Source organism: Chiloscyllium plagiosum, unplaced genomic scaffold (genome assembly GCF_037043375.1).
Source record: "Chiloscyllium plagiosum isolate Xiang-an unplaced genomic scaffold, Cpla_swu_hap1 HiC_scaffold_5, whole genome shotgun sequence".
NCBI classification, from domain to species: domain Eukaryota; kingdom Metazoa; phylum Chordata; class Chondrichthyes; order Orectolobiformes; family Hemiscylliidae; genus Chiloscyllium; species Chiloscyllium plagiosum.
Window position 1 is genome coordinate 67,347,262 of NW_028270143.1, and position 23,601 is coordinate 67,370,862.

Consider the following 23,601-nt stretch of genomic DNA (forward strand, 5'->3'; position numbering starts at 1 on the left):
TTTCAACTATTCCCTCCCTCTAATGTTTCTGTTCGACAGCCAGGAATTTGAAAAATTAAGTTCTCTACTGAAAAAGATAAGATATACCCAAGGGCCTGTTTTGTTGCTCATTTTAATAATTAAAGTGCTTTAAAGTTAAATCTCCCACAATATTTCAGTATCATTCAAGTAAATTTACAACACCCAGTTCATCTTCAATAAATAACATGACAATATTGCAAATACATTTAGAAAAAGGCCTTCAGTTCATTTTATTTCATAATATTAACTGTACATTTCACACTGCAGTAACAATTGATTTCTTAAAACAGCACAGAGATTCAGCAATTAACGATTCAATCTAGGAATGTGTAATTTTGCATGTGAAAAAGATTCTTTCGCCAACATCCATTAGTCTTGCCGCACAGCAGATGTGAAAGCAAAAATTAATCATTTCAAAACAGTTTAAAGTCCAGCCTTCCAACTGTATATGGTACAGATTGCAAAGTTCTTAACCCTATGCTATGAGACCTGTAAAAGGTGTGGATAAAGGAAAATTTAACAAAATAATAGGTTTTCCACTTAAGGGTGCTTTTCTATGTATCTCCTTCACGTTCTGCCTGCATGTCACTTTTCCACCGAAAATGTTGATATTTTCTTCTTTGCATCATCTGTCACCCATACAGATGTGATTCTTATGAAAAACAGGATAAAGGGCTATAGAGAACTAGCAAGAGATGAAGTTGAGATCAGGAAAAGATTAGCAATGATCATGTTAAATTGCAGAGTGGGCTCAAAGGGCTAAATTGCCTGCTCTCACTCCAAATCCCAATGTTCCCATGGTCCTATCCATCTGCCCAGGTCTGCTGGCCCTCCTCTCCCTGAGCCCCGCTCCTTGATACATTATACCTGTTTGCTCATGCCTACACCTTCTATTTGATCTGGTCTCTCTCATCTAATTCACCTACAGCAAATAAAATAGAAATCAAGTCCTTAAAAGTTGAAATGTATAAATCTAAGCATTGTGAGTCATTTTTGGATTTGATTTTCCGAAGAATAATATATGTGCTGTCTGATAAAAGTAATGTGTGACTTTCTTCTTTCCTCATTTAGTCTTATAATGAAAGGTAAATCTGTCCCAGTCAAGTTGAAGCAATGCCTTTTGGTGAGATAATCTTTCTTCACTGTTGGCTGCAAGACTTCTCCATGAAATGAGATTAGTTGAGATTAGACAATGTCAAGCAAATTCATGGTCAGAAGATCCACTGCACCAAGATTAATTGGTAACCTCATCCAGACAGGCATGGAGATGATGACTATTTGGAAGATATAAATGTACAATGTGGGTGTATTTCATTGTTTGGTAGGAGGTGGGACAAAGAGAGAGACAGTGTAGGAGCTAATTAGAGTGCACTTTATTTTGTGGTTTCTACTGCTGTATCTGGCTTGCCTAATTATAATATCATTGACTGGATTTTTCTCCAGTAGTTAATTGTACAGAGATATGAAATCTACAATTTCAAAGCTTGAAATTCTTGCGGCATTACTGAAAAGCAATTCTGAGAAAGGAAACTGAAACAGAAAAAGTTTTGAAGCCAAGAACTCTGGTCAAAACACAAAAGGAGACATAGCTAGCAGAGCTCAGTAAATAATGAATCCACTGATTCACTATTGGCAGACAGAAGACGACAGAGTCAAATCCAGAAACTGAGAATAAGCAAAGATATAGGTGCTGACATTGTTTCTGTTACTTAAGGATAACCTGGGTGGATCTATGCATGTAGACTATCATTAGCAGAGTTCGGGATGTTCTGCATGATCAAGACCATGCCCAGGAAATATGGATTGGTTGTGTACTGCTGACAATCAAGATAAATCCAAGAAGCAAAAGAGCTGAAATTCTTTGCGAGGCTGACAGAGTTTTGAAAGGCTTCATGACTGACAGCAATGGCAGATTTGCTGAATGGACTCCTAGGTCAATGTGTAAAGCTTATCCTAGGTGTAGCTGCCATTTACTGTGTAATGTTTAGATATTATTTTCCACAGTCTGCCTGTTAATTCATGTTTTACTAATATTTATTCTACGTTTTAGATTATATAGGTTAGCTAAGATCATTATTAGTGTTTACTACATGTTGTAAAAATTATTTTTAAAAAATAAATGTGAAATCCTGTGGTTTCATTCATGTCGTAAATAATTTCACAAATTATTATATACAAAGTGTAGTATTGACCACGATCAGTGCATCAGCAATGGAAAATGAAGGAAATTGTAATGGCACCAATAATAAATTCCTGTTCCATCCATTTCAATCTTCTTGCCCCAATCCCAGAAAGATGATTCAATTGTTGTGCTTTGATCACCACTTTTAAATGTTGATGAGGCCACAGGCCCTTATAAGTTGACCATTTCTCTCATCAACATTGCTACCACTGGGTGGCTGCATGTCATATAGTGAGCCCACATTTACAAATGTGGAGTTGAGGATAGGAATCAGACCAGCCTTGATCTTAATGAATGACAGAGCCGTTTTCAGGAATCATATCAATGTAAGCAGAAGAAGATTGTACAGAAGTACAATAACATGACCTGTCCCTTCCTTCAGCACTATACCTTGTACTAAAGGGAATCAGTAGGTGAATGAGAATGTCCACAGAGCTACTCTGTGCACTCAAGAATTATTTTGTGCAGTGAATTGAAAATTGCATGGTGCCTTTTGCCTACTCAAAGCTACCATACCTATTTATCAGCAGACGTCATCTTGAAGGAGAAAAAGCAATCCGTATTTTATCAGCATGTGTAGCTTTTCTATTCCTTATGGAATCTTACTGTTGCTCAACAATTTCACATTTTAATTCATTATTTCTTCCAGAACAGGCCTTCTTGGTGTAATTATCATCCTGTTGACAGTCCAACCCACACAATTAATTAGCCCCAGTCTAGGATGCCCTGCCAGAACCTTCTTTTAGTTCGCACAGTCTGCTAAGACATGTCAGCCAACATTTATTGTACATTCAAGTAAAAGCAAAATACTGCAGATACTGGAAATCTAAAATGTAAAACAAAAATACTAGAGAAACTCAGCAGGTCTGGTGGCATCTGTGGGGGCAGGGAAATTATGATGCTGTGAGGCATGACTTAGGATGTGTGGCCTGGAAAAGTAAGCTTCAAGGCAAGGGTGTAATTGATATGTGGAGCTTGTTCAAGGAGCAACTATTGAGTGTCCTTGATAAGTATGTGCCCGTCAGGCAGGGAGGAAAGGGTCGTGTGAGGGAGCCGTGGTTTAATAAGGAATTGGAATCCCTTGTTAAATGGAAGAGGGCGGCCTATGTAAAGATGAGGCGTGAAGGTTCAATTGGGGCGATTGAGAGTTATAAGGTAGCCAGGAAGGACCTGAAGAGAGAGCTAAGAGCAGCAAGGAGGGGAACATGAAAGGTCCTTAGTTGGTAGGATTAGGGAAAACCCTAAGGCTTTCTATAGGTATGTCAGGAATAAAAGAATGACTAGGGTAGGAACAGGTCCAGTCAAGGATAGTAGTGGGAAGTTGCGTGTGGAGGCTGAAGAGATTGGGGAGAAACTGAATGAATACTTTTCGTCAGTATTCAATCAGGAACAGGACATTGTTGTCAATGTGAGTACTGAGTCACAATTAAGTAGAATGGATGGCTTTGAGGTATGTAGAGAAGAGGTGTTGGAAATTCTGGAAAGGGTGAAAATAGATAGGTCCCCTGGGCCTGATGGCATTTATCCTAGGATTCTCTGGGAAGCAAGGGAGGAGATTGCAGAGCCATTGGCCTTAATTTTTATGTCCTCGTTGTCTACAGGAGTAGTGCCAGAAGATTGGAGGCTAGCAAATGTGGTTCCCTTGTTCAAGAAGGGGAGTAGGGATAACCCTAGTAACTATAGGCCGGTGAGTCTCACTTCTGTTGTGGGCAAAATCTTAGAGAGAATTGTAAGGGATAGGATTTATGAACATCTGGATAGGAATAATGTGATCAAGGATAGTCAGCATGGTTTTGTGAAGGGCAGGTCGTGCCTCACAAACCTTATTGAATTCTTTGAGAAGGTGACTAAGGAGGTGGACGAGGGGAAAGCAGTAGATGTGGTGTATATGGATTTTAGTAAGGCGTTTGATAAGGTTCCCCATGGTAGACTACTGCAAAAAATACGGAGGTATGGCATTGAGGGTGAGTTGGAGGTTTGGATTAGGAGTTGGCTGGCTGGAAGAAGACAGAGGGTAGTAGTTGATGGCAAAGGTTCATCTTGGAGTGCCGTCACTAGCGGTGTTCCGCAAGGATCTGTTTTGGGACCATTGCTGTTTGTCATTTTGTCATTTTGGTGTCCATGTACACAAATCTTTGAAAGTTGCCACCCAGGTAAATAGTGCGGTGAAGAAGGCATATGCGTACTGGCTTTTATTGGTAGAGGAATTGAGTTCCGGAGTACTGAGGTCATGTTGCAGTTGTATAAGACTCTGGTGCGGCCACATCTGGAGTATTGTGTGCAGTTTTGGTCGCCATACTATAGGAAGGATGTGGAGGCACTGGAACGGGTGCAGAGGAGGTTTACCAGGATGTTGCCTGGTATGGTAGAAAGATCGTATGAGGAAAGGCTGAGGCACTTGGGGTTGTTTTCATTGGAGAAAAGAAGGTTTAGGGGTGACTTGATAGAGGTGTATAAGATGATTAGGGGTTTAGATAGGGTCGACAGTGAAAATCTTTTTCCTCGTATGGAGTCAGCTATTACAAGGGGGCATAGCTTTAAATTAAGGGGGGGTAGGTATGGGACAGATGTTAGGGGTAGGTTCTTTACTCAGCGAGTCGTGAGTTCATGGAATGCCCTGCCAGTAGCAGTGGTGGACTCTCCCTCATTATGGGCATTTAAGCGGGCATTGGATAGGCATATGGAGGATAGTGGGCTAGTGTAGGTTAGGTGGGCTTGGATCGGCGCAACATCGAGGGCCGAAGGGCCTGTACTGCGCTGTATTCTTCTATGTTCTATGTTCTATGTTCTATGTAATTAATATTGCAAGTCTGATATGGATTATGACTCTTCCTCAAAACTAAGCACATTGGACTCAAAACATTAACTCTGTTTCTGTCTCCAAGATGCTGCCAGATCTACTGAATTTCTCCGACATTTTCTACTTTTAATTATTGCACACTGTGTGAGTATAGAATGTTATGATAATATACTTATATATGCCACACTGTTATAAAATAATAAAGATCTGAAGGCAACATAATTCACCCAGCTAAGAAAGGTCACTGTCAATTCCCCAGGTCATTTTAGTGTTCTGGTTGGAAATTGCCCACCTCCTAAACTTACAAAAAAGTCATATAAAATGATCAAGAAGGTCAAACAGGCTTATGAGCATTTTGAAAAGTGTGATTTTTACCTGTTGCGAAACCCAAATGTTTGATTGTGACTTTTCACCAGGTAGTCCAGTTTCCTCCCATAGTCCAAAAATGTGCAGATTAGGTGGATTGGCCGTACTAAATTGCCTTATAGTGTCAAGAATGTGGAGGCTAGGTGGATTAGCTATGGGAAATTCAGGATTACAGGGATAGGGTGAGGGTGTGGATATGGGCACGATGCTCTTCAGAGGTTCAGTGCAAACTCAATGATCCAAATGGCCTGTACTTGCACTGTAAAGATTCTATTATGAGAGTAATTTCACACCCAATCCATCAGAAATCCCAGCATATACATCTGTTCTAAGTTTAACGCTCATATGATTCCAGTTTACGCCAATGGGAAAATGCACCATAGCAACAAGGAAACCTGGAAAATCCATTGAAGGAAGACATAATGCAAAGATTCAAACAAATGGAAATATGTTCAGTAAACTTAATCATAGAATCACAGAATCCCCACAGTTGAAGCAGGCCATTCAGCCCATCATGTCCACACTGCCCCTCTGAAGAGTTAACTGCATATGCTATCCTTTGTAGTCTTGCATTTCCCATGGTTAATCCAGCTAGCCTGCACTTCCCTGGACATTATGGGCAATTTAGCATGGTGAATCCACCTAATCTGCACATCTTTGGACTGTGGGAGGAAACTGGAGCATCTGGAGGAAACCCGCAGAGCCATGGGGAGAATGTGTAAATGCCAAACTGTAGGAGAGTGCATGTGAATATGTTAATGACCATTCAACTACAGTTGGCTGATTTAACACTATTGTTACTAGGAGAGTGAACATTTATATAATCTCTGTAAAATTCACATACAATCTTAGCACAAATTGGTAAACAGCAAAGACAGCTAATGTTCCATGACTGGCTACTTAGCTGAATATTCAAATCTGAAAGAATTGTAATTATTTCAAATTCATTTAAAATTAATTTGAAAGGATTTAAATCAGTTTGGGATTGAAGGAGCAGGTAAAGAAAAAGTGAAACCAGAGTGATTGAGCTAAAGGTACAGAAACAATGGATTGAATCTTACCAGCTCTGGAGTGACATGGGCTACAGCATGATATGTAGCAGAATCGGGTGAAATGTTCAGTGAGGCCAATCTCAATGTCAGACAAACTCACTGCATTTTGTTCACTTTTCTCAAGAGGCATGGTGAAATTCTCACCAGGCAATGATAAGTTCCCAATTGACATTCATTGTTGCTGGTTAAATACCTTGTTAACAGCATACCTCACCACGGGTTGCAATCTTACCAAACTCACCATACACAGTAGCTGTTGGAAAAACTTGGCATAAAACCAGAACGGGGTTCTTGGAGAGTTCAACTTGCCACTTGCTCCAACAGATATCCATGTTGGACACAGGCACCAACATCTTAGGCATCCTTCATGGGCAATGGCTGTGCACAAATCCTATGTCCCATGGACATTGGCATCAAATATGTATCAGCCTCGAAGAACCCTCATGGTACATCTCTGATTTACTTACAGGATGGTTCTACATTGGAATGTTGCACCTTTGCAACGATAACTATCCTTGTAATGTTACAACATGGACACGGTGTGCTCAGGTACATGCCACCAGCTCATGGATGATACCGGGCTGCATCTCAGTCTCATTGTCATCACAGGAGAAAGTGAGGACTGCAGATGCCGGAGACCAGAGCCAAAAACGTGCCGCTGGAAAAGCGCAGCAGGCCAGGCAGCATCCAAGGAACAGGAGAATCGACGCTTCGGGCATAAGCCCTTCCTCAGGAATCCTGCACACTCCATACCCAGCATTCTCCTCAATCTCTCCACATCCCTGCACACTCCATACCCAGCATTCTCCTCAATCTCTCCACATCCCTGCACACTCCATACCCAGCATTCTCCTCAACCTCTCCACATCCCTGCACACTCCATACGCAGCATCCTCCTCAATCCCTCCACATCCCTGCACATTCCATACCCAGCATTCTCCTCAATCCCTCCACATCCCTGCACACTCCATACACAGCATCCTCCTCAATCCCTCCACATCCCTGCACGCTCCATACCCAGCATTCTCCTCAATCCCTTCCACATCCCTGCACACTCCATACGCAGCATTCTCCTCAATCCCTTCCACATCCCTGCATACTCCATACACAGCATCCTCCGCATCCCTTCCACATCCCTGCACACTCCACACCCAGTATCCTCCTCAACCTCTCCATATCCCTGCACACTTCATACCCAATGTCCTCCTCAATCCCTCCACATCCCTGCATACTCCCTATCCAGCACCCTCCTGAATCCTTCGCATCCTTGTACACTCCACACCCAACATCCTCCTTAATCCCTCCACATCCCTGCCACACTCTATACCCAGAATCCTCCTCAACCCCTCCACATCCCTGCCACACTCTATACCCAGAATCCTCCTCAACCCCTCCACATCCCTGCACACTCTTACCCATAATCCTCCTCAATCCCTCCAAATCCCTGCACAGTCCATACCCAGCATCCTTCTCAATCCCTCCACATCCCTGTATACTCCATACTCAGTATCCTCCTCAATTCCTCCACATTCATGCACAATCTGTACCTAGCATTCTCCTCAACCTCTCCAAATTCCTGCACTCTTAATTCCCAGCATCCTCCTCAATTCATTCACATCTTTGCCCAATCCATTCCCAGCATTCTTGTCAACCCGTCTACATCCCTACACACTGCAAATTCAACATCCTCCTCAATCCCTTCACATTCCTGCACACTGCAAACCCAACATCCTCCTCAAACCTTCACATCCCTGCACATTCCATACCCAACATCCTCCTCAATCCCTTCACATCCCTGAACATTCCATACCCAACATCCTCCTCAATCCTTTTACATCCCTGCACACTGCAAACCCAACATCCTCCTCAATCTCTTCACATCCCTGTACACTCCATACCCAGCATCCTTTACAATCCCTTGACTACTAGTAGAAGTGGCCCATCACCAACCTTACCAATTCATCAGTCTTGCTCTCGAACTCATTGATACACAACTTGAGCATGTCAACAGTTTACTTTGGAGCACAGAGACACCTATAACTTGCATAATTCTGCCAGGTTGTACAGCATGCATTGGCACACATGGAAGCACAGTAAGTGATGGTGCAGGAGGAGCAGAGATGGTGAGTGAGTAGGATGTGCAGAGGGCAGGGAGAGTTGATGATATAGGACAAGGAGTGGGCTGATGACTTTGAGTGGACATGACATGTGTAACTATGAGATTGCAGAACATGAGCATTGATGAGATGAGTGTGCAATGGCAGAGGTAGAATGAGTGCTGGACCTGTGAGTGTGAGGTAACAGAAAAAATTGCTGACCTTGACAGATCACAAAAGATCATTAACCTTTCTCTGCACTGTTAGACCTCCTTTAACCCAGACATGGCACTGACAAGGGCTATTATCAGAGCACAGGCAGCTGGTTCTGGCATCATTGAGCAGGATGAAGTTCATCCCTCCTTATCCACCACCCTATCACAGCAGCTCCAGATCATTGTCTGTGAGAGGGGAAACGAGTTTTATTTCTGAGCCATGTCCTCAGTGATAATTGTCAAGCACTGAAGTGAGTGAGGCCATTCCTGGCCAACAGTATCTCAAGCAGTGTACCACTGAGCTTTAAATATGGTTCCAGCAGATTGAATTCCACAAGATTCTGGCAGTGCTGAGTACTTCTGTCTCTCCAGCCTTGCAATTGCACAAGGAGGGTACTTACTGAAGAGCCTGATAATGTAATAAATAAGGTGAAGAACAGGAGAGTGCATGAGAAAGGTTACCAAGAGCCATGGCAGACCAGAGACCATGAATGCTGAAAATTGCAAAATTCAGCCCAATGTGTTTGTTGTTTCTATGCCCAGTCTCTGTACCAAAGGTACAAATACAGATACAAAAAGTAGGTGTGTCCTTCCTCTCTTTCCCAGTTTCTGTGGGTCAGAGGTTATTTCCTATCTAAGATAGGCCTTTGACGGGATCTCTGCCATTCAGGGAGCATTTGCAATTGTTGGAGAAAGAAAAAAATTACTAAGGCACTAATTGCATAACGTGGTAAAAGGAAGGGAAGGCACTTGCACCGAGGAGCCCTTACTGGGCTGAGCTATGAATGAAATCTTGTAAGATTGTGTGACATGAGGAGAGGATCAGGTGTTACATACTGAGTCAGCTCTCTGCACAGAACATTCAGGAAACCTTCCACCATGATCTGCTGCCATCACTCCCTTCACTGTTCCTGTGGTCAGCAACCTTTCCCCCTTTCATTGAAGACCTCGTTTTCCAAGCAACATACAAACATACAAGAAGTAATTTCTTAGAGTTAAACTGATCTTTTTCCTCTATTATGATTTTGAGGTTGGAAGGTCTCTGATATTTACAACTAGATCTATACATTTGTGATAGTTCTCTGTGATCAGCTTGATGAGGCAGATGTTAAACATCATTGATAGGAAAAGTATCCTTATCATCACAGTCCTAAAATGTTATGTTATGCTTCCCTTTGTTCTGCACTCTTCTTAGAATCATACAGTCACAGGGATCTGCAGCACAGGAAAAAGACCCTTTGATCCATCAATGCTGTGCCAGTCAAAAACAACCACCTAACTATCCTAATTCCATTTTCTAGCACTTGGCCCATAGCCTTGTATACCCTGGCATTACAGGTGCACATCTAAATACATCTGAGCAATCCCTCCATCTGTTTTGGGTACATTGACAGGATGCAGATTAGTGGTTGTGATTTGCCCATTCGATTCAAATAGAACCTCCAACCTCAAATCATTGTTCTCCTGTACGTTTATCCACAAATGTTTTTCCTTTTCCCTGTTGCTTTCTGATTTCAGCTGCTTTCACTCTGACATTCTCAGGGCCTGATATTGATGGTTTACGCAAATTGTATGAAAGTTGTGACCTATCGTAGTGAGACAGGCAGGTAAAGTGGTGAAGAAGTCATATGATATAATGATATACTTACCATTATCAGTCAAGGCATAGAGTTTAAGAGCAGGAAGGTTATGCTGGGACTATATAAAACACTGATAGACTACAGCTAGAGTATCATATGCAGTTCTTTGATTTGATTTGTTCTGATTTACTATTGTCACATGTATTGAGATACAGTGAAAAGTATTATTTTGTGTGCTATCCAGACACATCATACCTTACTTAAGGATATCAGGGTAATAGACCAGAATGCAGAACATGGTGTTAAGGTCACAGAATGTACAGAGAAAGATCAACTTTAATATGTCTGTTCATAAGTCTGTCTGATAACAACGGGGATGTGATTGCACTGGAGATGGTGCAGAGGAGATTTACCAGGATGTTGCCTAGGCTGGAGAGTTTAATTAGGAAGAGATTGAGGGGACATAATTCAAATACATAAAATCATGACAGACATAGCTAGGGTAGACAGGAAGGAACTTTTCCCTTGACAGAGGGATCAATGACCGAGGGCATATATTTAGGTAGGGGACGTGACGTCTAGAGGAGATGTGAGGATTGTTTTTCTTCCAGAGGATGGTGGGAACCTGGAACTCAGTACCTCTGGGGGTCATACAGGCAGAAACCCTCCAACATTTAACATGTATTTGGATGTGCACTTGTAATGCCGATGACTCTAAGTGCTGGAAAATAGAATTAGGATAGTTAGGTGGTTGTTTTTGACTGACACAGAATTGATGGACCAAAGGATCTTTTTCCCGTGCTGTAGATCTCTATGACTGTGTGATTCTATGAGTACTAGGCAGGAATGTGGAATAATTCAATCAGCAATGATCTAAGTGAATGGTGAGTAGATTTGAGGAGCTGTAAGATCTACTCCTGCTTCGATTACATATATTGATATTGATTTCTGCTGTAGCATTTTCCAGCCATTTACAATGTAAATCGTGAACAACATACAGAAAACGTTGAATCCTAAGGGCAGTTAGCAGTTCTCTAAAAACCATCAACTTGGAGTTGATGTCTTTATTGGCCATGGGGGTCAGTGAGAGTCATAGTTTAACAAGTTTCTTATTCATCAAACAAGCTGCACAGTTTCTGAGGAATATTTCTATACAGCAATCCACTAATAAACACCAGACTGTTCCACAGGATCATTGTTTCATCTTAACACCACCCTGAAGTCCTTTGTGGGCAGGATATAGTACAGGATGCTGCAGTACTCTTGGAAAAGCTGCTCTGAGGTCCATGTGCAGAACAATCCTCTAGCAGCACATAACAATAAGCATCCATATGCCAATTGTGCTTCTAACTGACTTCTAATTCTGCAAGTTACTGTGGCACCCAGACCATGTAGACCCACACAACTGGAAAGAAAATTGGAGAGAATAATTTATCATTAGTCCTCCTGTTGCAAATAAAAATCCATGACTGCTGAAACATAACTCTCTCAAGCTGTTTGAAAAGAAATCACCATGGCTACAGGAATTCCTACAAGTTACTGATTAATTCATCAGATAGACAGAAAAAAACACATATGTCACTAATTCAAAATTCAAGCTTAAGATGAATTATATGAAAAATGGCTGTGTCCCCTGACATTGGCAAAAGTTTGTCATTAGATATGCAATAAGTTCTGGGCAAATGACCTTTAGTGAAATGCCTACTCAGTAAAAAAACATGGTGATGACCAAATAAGTTTCATAGGTATCAGCTATTGGGATGGAATGACAGCACTGCCATTCTGGCAGTGGAAAATGCACATTTGCAATGAAAACCTTTTAGTGGTGTCAGCAGGCACAGCTATAAAACTAAATATAAATCTGACAGTTTACATCACAAACTGCACATCTTTGCAGAATTAAACCATTTTCAGCATGAGTTGCACTTTTTCTGATGTGTACATTTCCACACAATTTTGAAATTATATCATTAGAATTCAAACTTATTCTTATGATTATCCTAAATCCCTGGAAGACTTAGGCACTTAGGAAATCAATAAAATAGAAAGAGAATCAAGAAAGAGAGAAAATAGAGAAGTTTGTAGGAAAAACATTAAATACTAGAATCTAATCAACACGAGTGGTGATCTAGCTTGCCAAATCCATGGGAGGTACTTTAAGGCTGTTTTTGTTGCTTTGCCCAGACTCGTATTATGAAATACTAGATCGCATTTCTTCTCTGAATTGTTGGGAAAACAACAATACCAACTTGCATTAATATAATACCTTTAATACAACATCCCAAGGGTCTTCACAGAAACATTATAAAACTAGACACAATTACTAACCACATAAAGAAATATTACATCTGATGCACAAAAGTTTAGTCAAAGAGGCAGATTTTAAGGAGAAAAGTAAGTTATGGAGGCAGAGAGGTATGGGAAGTGAATTCCAGAGTTGAGCAACTGGGCAACTGAAGACAACCATCAATAATCAATCAAATTAATCCCCATTTATTGCTTCCTACCACCAAGTTCCTTCCCTTTACTTTCTCTTCCCACTTCCTCTTCATTTCATTTGCCTCTGCTTTCTATCTTAATTCATTCATTCTTAAATAGAGTTCAATTATCAGGTGTTGGGGTTGGTCCCACTGTTAACACTCATTGGTCTCAACCCAAATCTCTGCTACAAAGCAAGTTTATAGTTACAATTCCATTCTGTCATACCTACAACACCATAATGAACATGGTTCAGATATTTATAATTCTGAAACAGCAATTGATCACAATGACACAAGTCACAGGATACAACAGGTGGTAAAATTAAACTATAATAGAATAATTAAAAAAGCAATCAAATAACTTGTTAATGGCTTTTTCACAAACAGTTTCTTATAGGGTGACAGAAGCTCAAAATATTTTTCACAATTACATAGCTGTTAAAGCCTATAGTGACGATAGTGAAAATGCTATCAATTGGCTTCTATCTCCATTGCACAGCTGTGGCACGTATATCGGTCTTGGGTCAATGAATATATTATCAACATCTCCACGTTTGTAAAGGAACCATTATTCAGCCTGGCGAATTGAAACTACTCTCACCTCCTGTCATCCATAATCGAAATCCATCACAAATACAAATGTTTCAATGAGACACAGACCTCATGAGAGACTTCAGTTCCATTAATCAATTTGAGATTTTTTTTAAAAATTACAGCTCCATATCGATAAAACTTATAAATACAGTCCCATTGTCTCAGAAAACTCACTGACCTAATTATGGACTTTTTTTACAGGAGTAATGAGTAAACACGCTTCATTTCTGTGTGGGGGCAGTGTTTGTAGAGGAATAAGACAGTGTTATTTTCTGGGTCTGTAGATTATGAAGGAGCAAAAATGGCCTTTGCAGTGATATGTACTTCTTGTCAAATGTGGGAGTTTAAAGAGAGTTTAAGGGTTACTGCGGATTATATCTGCCATAAATGCTGTTGGATGCGAATCTTACCAGATCGAGTGGGTTGGTTGGAGAGACAGATAGAAGTGATGAGGAATTTGCAACAGCAACAGAATGTGATGGATGGCAGTTATAGGAAGGGGGGAAAGTCTCAGATACAGTCACATAGATGGGTTAACTCCAGGAAGGGTGAGAGAGGTCGGCACCTAGGGCAGGAGTCTTTTGTGGATATACCCATTTCAAACAGGTATGCTGTTTTGGAAAATGTAGGAGGTGATGGATTCTCAGGGGAACGTAGCACGAACAGCCAAGTTTCTGGTATTGAGACTGGCTCTAATGCAACAAGGGGTACGTCGGCTTCCAAGAGATCAATTGTGTTAGGGGATTTGTAGTCCTAGGTACAGACAGATGTTTCTGTGGCCAGCAGAGAAAAAGCAGAATGTTGTGTTGTTTCCCTGGTGCCAGGATCAAGGATGTCTCAGAGAGGGTGCAGAATGTTCTCACGGGGGAGAGAGGCCAGCAGGAGGTCATTGTCCACATTGGAACCAACGAGATTGGAAGTGAAAAGGTTGACACTCTGAAGGGAGATTACAGAGAGTTAGGCAGAAATTTAAAAAGGAGGTCCTCAAGGGTAGTAATATCTGGATTATTCCCAGTGCTAGGAGCTAGTAAGGGCAGGAATAGGAGGATAGAGCAGATGAATGCATGGCTGAGGAGCTGGTGTATGGGAGAAGGATTCACATTTTTGGATCATTGGAATCTCTTTTGGGGTAGAAGTGACCATGTACAAGAAGGACGGATTGCATCTAAATTGGAAGGGGACTAATATACTGGTAGGGAAATTTGCTAGAACTGCTTGGGAGGATTTTAACTAGTAAGGTGTGGGGTTGGGGGGGGGGGCGGTGGGACGCAGGGAGATAGTGAGGAAAGAGATCGATCTGAGACGGGTACAGCAGAGAACAGGGACAAGGTAGGACTAATAAATTAAACTGCATTTATTTCAATGCAAGGGGCCTGACAGGGAAGGCAGATGAACTCAGGGCATGGTTAGGAACATGGGACTGGGATATCATAGCAATTACGGAAACATGGCTCAGGGATGGGCAGGACTGGCAGCTTAATGTTCCAGGATACAAATGCTACAGAAGGATAGAAAGGGAAGCAAGGGAGGAGGGGGAGTGGCATTTTTGATAAGGGATAGCATTACAGCTGTGCTGAGGGAGGATATTCCCAGAAATACATCCAGGGAAGTTATTTGGGTGGAACCAAGAAATAAGAAAGGGATGATCATCTTATTGGGTTTGTATTATAGACCCCCCAGTAGTCAGAGGGAATTGAGAAACAAACTTGTAAGGAGATCTCAGCTATCTGTAAGAATAATAGGGTAGTTATGGTAGGGGATTTTAACTTTCCAAACATAGACTGGCACTGCCATAATGTTATAGGTTTAGATGGAGAGGAATTTGTTAAGTGTGTACAAGACAATTTTCCGATTCAGTATGTGAATGTATCTACTAGAGAAGGTGCAAACCTTGACCTATTCTTGGGAAATAAGGCAGGGCAGGTGACTGAGGTGTCAGTGGGGGAGCACTTTGGGGCCAATGACTGTAAATTCTATTCATTTTAAAATAGTGATGGAAAAGGATAGACCAGATCTAAACGTTGAAATCCTCAATTGCAGAAAGGCCAGTTTTGACGGTATTAGGCAAGAACTTTCGAAAGCTGATTGGAGGCAGATGTTCGCAGGCAAACGGACGGCTGGAAAATGAGAAGCCTTCAGAAATGAGAGAACAAGAATCCAGAGAAAGTATATTCCTGTCAGGGTGAAAGGGAAGGCTGGTAGGTGTAGGGAATGCTGGATGATTAAAGAAATTGAGGGTTTGGTTAAGAAAAAGAAAGTAGCATATGTCAGGTATAGACAGGATAGAGTGAATCCTTAGAAGAGTATAAAGGAAGTAGGAGTATACTTAAGAGAGAAATCAGGAGGGCAAAACGGGGACATGAGATAGCTTTGGCAAAATAAATTAAGGAGAATCCAAAGGATTTTAACAAATATATTAAGGACAAAAGGGTAACTAGGGAGAGAATAGGGCTCTTCAAAGATCAGCAAGGCGGCCTTTGTGTGGAGCCACAGAAAATGGGGGAGATACTAAATGAATATTTTGCATCAGTATTTACTGTGGAAAAGGATATGGAAGATATAGACTGCAGGGAAATAGGTGGTGACATCTTGCAAAATGTCCAGATTACAGAGGAGGAAGTGCTGGATGTCTTGAAACTGTTAAAAGTAGATAAATCCCCAGGACCTGATCAGGTGTACCCGAGAACTCTGTGGGAAGCTAGAGAAGTGATTGCTGGGCCTCTTACTGAGATATTTGTAACATCGATAGTCACAGGTGAGGTGCTGGAAGACTGGAGGTTGGCAAACGTGGTGGCACTGTTTAAGAAGGGAGGTAAAGACAAGCCAGGGAACTATAGACCGGTGAACCTGACCTCAGTGGTGGGCAAGTTGTTGGATAGAATCCTGAGGGACAGGATGTACATGTATTTGGAAAGGCAAGGACTGATTCGGGATAGTCAACATGGCTTTGTGCATGGGAAATCATGTCTCACAAACTTGATCGAGTTTTTTGAAGAAGTAACAAAGAATATTGATGAGGGCAGAGCAGTAAATGTGATTATTTATGGACTTCAGTAAGGCGTTCGGCAAGGTTCCCCATGGCAGACTGATTAGCAAGGTTAGATCTCATGGAATACAGGGAGAACTAGCCATTTGGATCCAGAACTGGCTCAAAGGTAGAAGACAGAGGGTGGTGGTGGAGGGTTGTTTTTCAGACTGTAGGCCTGTGACCAGTGGAGTGCCACAAGGATCGATGCTGGGTCCTCTATTTTTTGTCATTTACATAAATGATTTGGATGCAAGCATAAGAGGTAGAGTTAGTAAGTTTGCAGATGACACTAAAATTGGAGGTGTAGTGGACAGCGAAGAAGGTTACCTCAGATTACAACAAGATCTGGACCAGATGGGCCAATGGGCTGAGACGTGGTAGATGCAGTTTACTTCAGATAAATGCGAGATGCTGCATTTTGGGAAAGCAAATCAGAGCAGGACTTATACACTTAATGGTAAGGGCCTCGGGAGTGTTGCTGAACAAAGAGACTTTGGAATGCAGGTTCATAGCTCCTTGAAAGTGAAGTCGCAGGTAGATAGGATAGTGAAGAAGGCGTTTGGTATGCTTTCCTTTATTGGTCAGAGTATTGAGTACAGGAGTTGGGAGGTCATGTTGCGGCTGTACAGGACATTGGTTAGGCCACTGTAGGAATACTGCGTGCAATTCTGGTCTCCTTCCTATCGGAAGGATGTTGTGAAACTTGAAAGGGTTCAGAAAAGATTTAAAAGGATGTTGCCAGGATTGGAGGATTTGAGCAATAGGGAGAGGCTGAACAGGCTGGGGCTGTTTTCCCTGGAGCATCGGAGGCTGAGGGGTGACCTTATAGAGGTTTACAAAATTATGAGGGGCATGGATAGGACAAATAGACAGTCTTTTCCCTGGGTTCAGGGAGTCCAGAACTAGAGGGCATAGGTTTAGGGTGAGAGGGGAAAGATATAAAAGAGACCTAAGGGGCAACTTTTTCACTCAGAGGATGGTACGTGTATGGAATGAGCTGCCAGAGGATGTGGTGGAGGCTGGTACAATTTAAGAGGCATTTGGATGGGTATATGAACAGGAAGGGTTTGGAGGGATATGGGCCAGGTGCTAGCAGGTCGGACTAGATTGGGTTGGGATATCTGGTCGGCATGGACGGGTTGGACCGAAGGGTCTGTTTCCATGCTGTACATCTCTGTGACTCTATGACTCTAAATGTTTGCTTTTATTTGAATTCATATCCCTTTATAAAATTACATGTGCCAAGTAATTCTGTGCCTTATCACAAGTTGTATTTGGAGCTGAATGACAGAACTCAAGATCGGCTATTGGTGTGAGCATTTTTAAGATGGTGGGAAGTCATGATAGTGAAAAGGAATAGCAATTTATCCAGTCCATTATAAGTTTGGAGTGACCTCAGTTTGGCATTCTACACTAAATTTACATTACAACATTAAAATTGAAAAAGCTATTTAAATGTACAGAAAATACTTTTTTTTTGCTGATAAGCCGGTCATAACAGCATTTCTATGGCACCATTACCATGGAAAAAATCCAAAGGTTCATCTAAACCAAAAATGAGATATTAGAATGCTTGACCAAAAATTAGGTCAAGATAACTCCAAGGAGAAGAAGAGGAAGGATTTAGTAGTTAAAATCTAGAGCAATGACTTATATGGTTGATGATAACAGGAGGACAAAATGAAGAGGGATGCCGAAGAGTTTGATGATGAAGTATCAACATTAGCAGCCTATGAGGCCAGGTGAGGATTCAGGGAAGTGAACAGAAGGGCTTTAAGCTTCAATTTAGGAACTGTAAAAAGGAAGCACTAAAATGGTCTGGGAAAGGAGGACAACACAGTAAATCTGAGCGGAAATGTACAGGAGGGTCATGGATGGATGTACACCATCAGAATAGTCAACTCTGGACATAACAAAAAAGATACCAGCTGATATTAAGAGTATGGAAGTAAGTATTCAGTGTATTTGAGAGGTGAGGGGATCATACGCTGAAACCTGGAATAATTAGAACAATAATTTTGCAAACAATCTGGTTCAACTTGAAACAATGACCAGAAAAAGGGGTGACAAAACTACAACAATTGTGGAGAGGGACCAAAATGAATAGGTTCTCTCTTCTCAGTGTTTACACTTCCTAAAGGCAGCATGCTGGACAACACAGAAGCAGTCAATGTGTGGAGAGATACGATGGGAGTCGTTACTATACACAGAGAAGCTAACACAATGCTTTGGGATAATTTTGCCTAGATGTACCATGTCAGAGTGTCATAAAATTAGGGTCAGAGTCATTATGGCACCAAGGAGACCAAATAATCTACTGTGTATATGCTAAGCCCATGTAGAAAAGGAAAGAAGAGGGTTTAAAGATATATTCTTGAGGGATTTCAGATGTGGGATCAGCTGGAGATCAGAGCTGAAAATGTGTTGCTGGAAAAGTGCAGCAGGTCAGGCAGCATCCAAGGAGCAGGAGAATCGACATTTCGGGCATGAGCCCTTCTTCAGGAATGAGGAAAGTGTGCCAAGCAGGCTAAGATAAAAGGTAGGGAGGAGGGACTTGGGGGAGGGGCGTTGGAAATGCGATAGGTGGAAGGAGGCTAAGATGAAGGTGATAAGGTGAGGGTGATAGGCCGGAGTGGGGGTGGGGGCGGAGAGGTCAGGAAGAAGATTGCAGGTTAGGAAGGTGGTGCTGAGTTCGAGGGTTGGGACTGAAACAAGGTGGGGGAGGGGAAATGAGGATACTGGAGAAATCTGAGTTCATCCCTTGTGGTTGGAGGATTCCTAGGCGGAAGATGAGGCGCTCTTCCTCCAGCTGTCGTGTTGCTTTGGTCTGGTGATGGAGGAGTCCAAGGACCTGCATGTCCTTGGTGGAGTGGGAAGGGGAGTTGAAGTGTTGAGCCACAGGGTGGTTGGGTTGGTTGGTCCGGATGTCCCAGAGGTGTTCTCTGAAACGTTCCACAAGTAGGCGGCCTGTCTCCCCAATATAGAGGAGGCCACATCGGGTGCAGCGGATGCAGTAAATGTGTGTGGAGGTGCAGGTGAATTAATTGGAGTTGAGTTTCATGAAGAATATGAATTCAGTGAAGGCACATGGGAAGATAGCAGGGATAACAGACAAATACCCAGGTTTATGCCCACAGTGGGGAAAGCTGCCTCATGACCATGGAGCAAGCAGAAGTGGCTGTCGGACTAGCTGACTATTTTCTTTTTGAGATGTCACTACTGTGACTGGCTGTGTTCCCACTTAAGTTAGAAAAGGGGAGAATCCCCAGAATGCTACGGATTTACAGAGCCAATTAAGTTTTTAAATAAGGTAAAGACGCATTAACTTGTCTTTTTGACAGATATTTCATTTTCTCTACATTTTCCTGAAATAGTTTTCTCCAAATATAATTAATTGCATTTAAATTCATTTAAACACATCCTTCACCTTTCTTGCTATTTATCCCGTACATCTTTAGCTCTTTGTTGAAATTTTTCAGGTTCCTGCCAGCTTATGGAATTCTTTAAGGAGATAATCAAAAGCTGTACATTAGGTTACTGCTGTAGGTATCATATGCCTGGATTTGCACAAGGCCTTAGGCAGGGTGCAATACAGTAGGATCATGACATAAATTAACGTATGTGAAGTCAGGGGCTGCATATCCTAATATTCAAATTTGTTAAAAAGAATTAAAAATCAGTAAATGGAGTTTTGAGAAAAGTAGAAAAATCATCCAATTAAAGCATTATTGGGATCACTGTAAATCCTAATTTACAATAATGATTTGGTCTTCAGAGCATGTAAATCAATATCAACATTATTGGATGATATAAAACTGGGGATCCAATTGGTGTGGGAGCAGGAAGACGCCATTCAGCCCAATGAGCTGGCCCAACCACTCTAGATTATGGCTGATCATCTCCTCAATTTACGACACTACCTTCATATCCCTTAGTGTCATGAGTCTCCATAAACTTTGTGATTCATCTTGAATTTGCTTCTGGGGTAGAGAATTTCCCCAAGGCACCCAGGCTCTGAGTGAAGAAATTTCATCTTGACTCAGTCCGAAATGATCTGTCCCTTATCCTTTAAATTATCCCTTGTTTTGAGTCCAGAACCAGAGGAAACATTTTATCTATAACCACCATGTGAGAATTTTGTATGTTTTAATGAGATTCTTCAAAAGTCTAGACTCTCTAGGGAACACAGACCCAGTTTCCTCAATTTCTTCTCATAAAATAATCCCACCTTTCCTGGGATTAATCTGGTCAACTCCGTTGAACGCCATCTATAGCAAGTATATGTTGGATAGGAGGTCAACATTTTGCATAAAACTCTTCATATAGCCTCAGCAAGGCAAGACATCTGTACATCTACATTCAAATCCCATTGATGTTAATACCCAACATAGCGTATGCCTTCCTATGTGCCTACCCACCTGCGGGCTAGCTTTCAGACACAGTGGATAAATGCAACATAGTACAAGGAAGACTCAGAAAACATTAGATGGGCAGCTCAGTGGCAAATTAACTTCAACATAGATACCCTGTCCAAAAACTGAAAATGCTGGAGAAACTCAGCAATCTGGTAGCATTTGTGGAGAAAAAACAGAGTTAATGTTTAGAGTCCAGTAACCCTTCTTCTGGACTACGTTGTGGAGAAGGGTCACTGAACCTGAAACGTTGACTCTGCTTTATCTCCACATATGCTGCCAGACCTGCTGAGTTCATCCAACAATGTCTATTTTTGTTTCAAATTTCCAACATTCGCAGTTCCTTGTTTTATTTGAACATAAATAACTGTGCAATAATGCACTTTGGGAGACAAAACAAAACAATCACTGACACTATTCTGTTTTCCCTGGAGCGTTGAAGGCTGAGGGGTGACCTTATAGAGGTTTATAAAATCATGAGGGGCATGGATAGGATAAATAGACAAGGTGTTTTCCCTGGAGTGGGGGAGTCCAGAACTAGAGGGCATTGGTTTAGGGTGAGAGGGGAAAGATATAAAAGAGACCTAAGGAGCAATTTTTTTCATACAAGGGTGGTACGTGTATGGAATAAGCTTCCAGAAGAAATGGTGGAGGCTAGTACGATTGCAACATTTAAAAGGCATCTGGATGGGTTTCTGAATAGAAAGGGTTTGGTGGGATATGGGCCGGGTGCTGGCAGGTGGGAGTAGATTGGGTTGGGATATCTGGTCGGCATGGACAAGTTGGACCAAAGGGTCTGTTTCCGTGCTGTACATCTCTATGTCTCTATGACAGTATGACCATTTGAAACAGGATACAATACAGAATGGAATATCAAAGGAATTAAGAAAATAGTAAAAAAGTTAAAATAGCATCATGGCAATTAAAATGTTAAAGCACAGGAGCCTATTTCAAAGAATATTGAGTTCTAAAGTAGAAAAGCTTTATACCCATATGGGATCCTGGTCTGGTGGCACTTATGATTACTTACGTAACGTTCCGTTCTCTCTACCATAAGAAGGATATACGGTGAGAATATTTCCCCTTGCAGGAAAATCCTAAAATAGGGACCATAAATATAGGGTAGTTACTCATAAATTCATTTGGGAAATGGGAAATATGCTTATTCAGAATGTTTAAAATGTTGAGGCTCACTGCCATATGCTGTGGCTGAAGCAAAAAGTTAGAAATGCTTTCAAAAGGAAACAATGCTGGTACATCAAAAAAGAGGGTAGATGATATGCTGACATGAGAGATAATAGGATATGTAAAAACACAGAAATATAAAACACTACTATACTTCAGGTTGGCTGTGGGCCTGTTTCTGCACCGTATATTCAAATAATTTGAAATTTTAAAGGTCACCTGATATTTGAATGCTTTAACTTATTTTTATTTTAATCAGCCTTGTCAATTTCTTTTTTAAATTTGAACGCTTCAGTTAGATCTTTTCAAATTCTCTGTACTTATCCATAAAACAGTATCAAGCTTCCTGCATTTTAAACTCTTGACAACCAGAACTGTTGCTCATCTTAAGAGCAGTAATATTTTTCCTTTGATTAGGTGTAAAGAATTGTATATAGTATTCCAGGGGAAAGTTCACTGCAGAAGTACGAATTTCTTCTCATTTGAGCTTTACTGTTCTCTGCACATCTTTCTTAAAATCCTGATCATAATTATAGCTGTAGAAGTATCTTTGAAATTTTCAAATTTCTTGCAATATATTCAGTGGAAAATTAACAGAAGTGTCAAGGACGCAGAGTAGATTAGATTCCCAACAGTGTGGAAACAGGTCATTTGGCCCAACAAGTCCACACCGACCCTCTGAACAGTAACCCATACCCCCTAATTAATGCACCTAACACTATGGGCAATTTAGCATGGCCAATTCACCTGACCTGCACATCTTGGGATTCTGGGGGGTAAACCCACACAGACAGAATGTGCAAACTTCGTACAGACAGTCACCCAAAGTGGGAATCGAACCTGTGTCCCTGGTGCTATGAGGCAGCTGTGCTAACCACTGAGCCACTGTGCTGCCCCAAAGTACATACCCACTTGCCCTGTTCCCAGGAAGTTATCATTACCTTCTGCTAATGTTAGAGCAGTAGAGTGAGGAATCTCTGCAGAATTTCTACTCCACTAAAAGCTTGATACACCTCCATTATGAAGTAAAGATTTAGCTGTACTTTTAACCCCAAGAACAACTGCTGAGCAAGTGTGTAAAGATTTACGATGTAATGATGTGAAATTAGGTGCAACTGGAACCCGAGTCCATAAGATTCCAGAAGGTATGCTCCATTACCACCCCTTGTATAAAGCTATGTTTAATTAAGCCTGTTAATATTGAATCACATGATTGTTGACCTGATTGTACTACATCCATCACTTCATAGCTTTCAAAGGAGTTACACTTGATTGTGTCAACGAACAATCTTTGGACTAAAGAACGATGAATACCTGAAATGATCGTCTAGATTAGATTAGATTAGATTACTTTACAGATTAGATTACTTTACAGTGTGGAAACAGGCCCTTCGGCCCAACAAGTCCACACCGACCCGCCGAAGCGTAACCCACCCATACCCCGACATTTACCCCTTACCTAACACTATGGGGAATTTAGCATGGCCAATTCACCTGACCTGCACATCTTTGGACTGTGGGAGGAAACCGGAGCACCCGGAGGAAACCCACGCAGACACGGGGAGAACGTGCACACTCCACACAGTCAGT

The 23,601-nt window shown here is 41.6% G+C and overlaps 1 protein-coding gene across 10 annotated transcripts in view; it reads right to left on the reverse strand.

Annotated features, from left to right (window-relative positions):
- Positions 1-23,601, reverse strand: part of LOC122549923 (E3 ubiquitin-protein ligase HECW1-like) — a 464,685-nt gene that overhangs the window by 373,796 nt on the left and 67,288 nt on the right. The gene's annotated exons all lie outside the window — the stretch shown is intronic.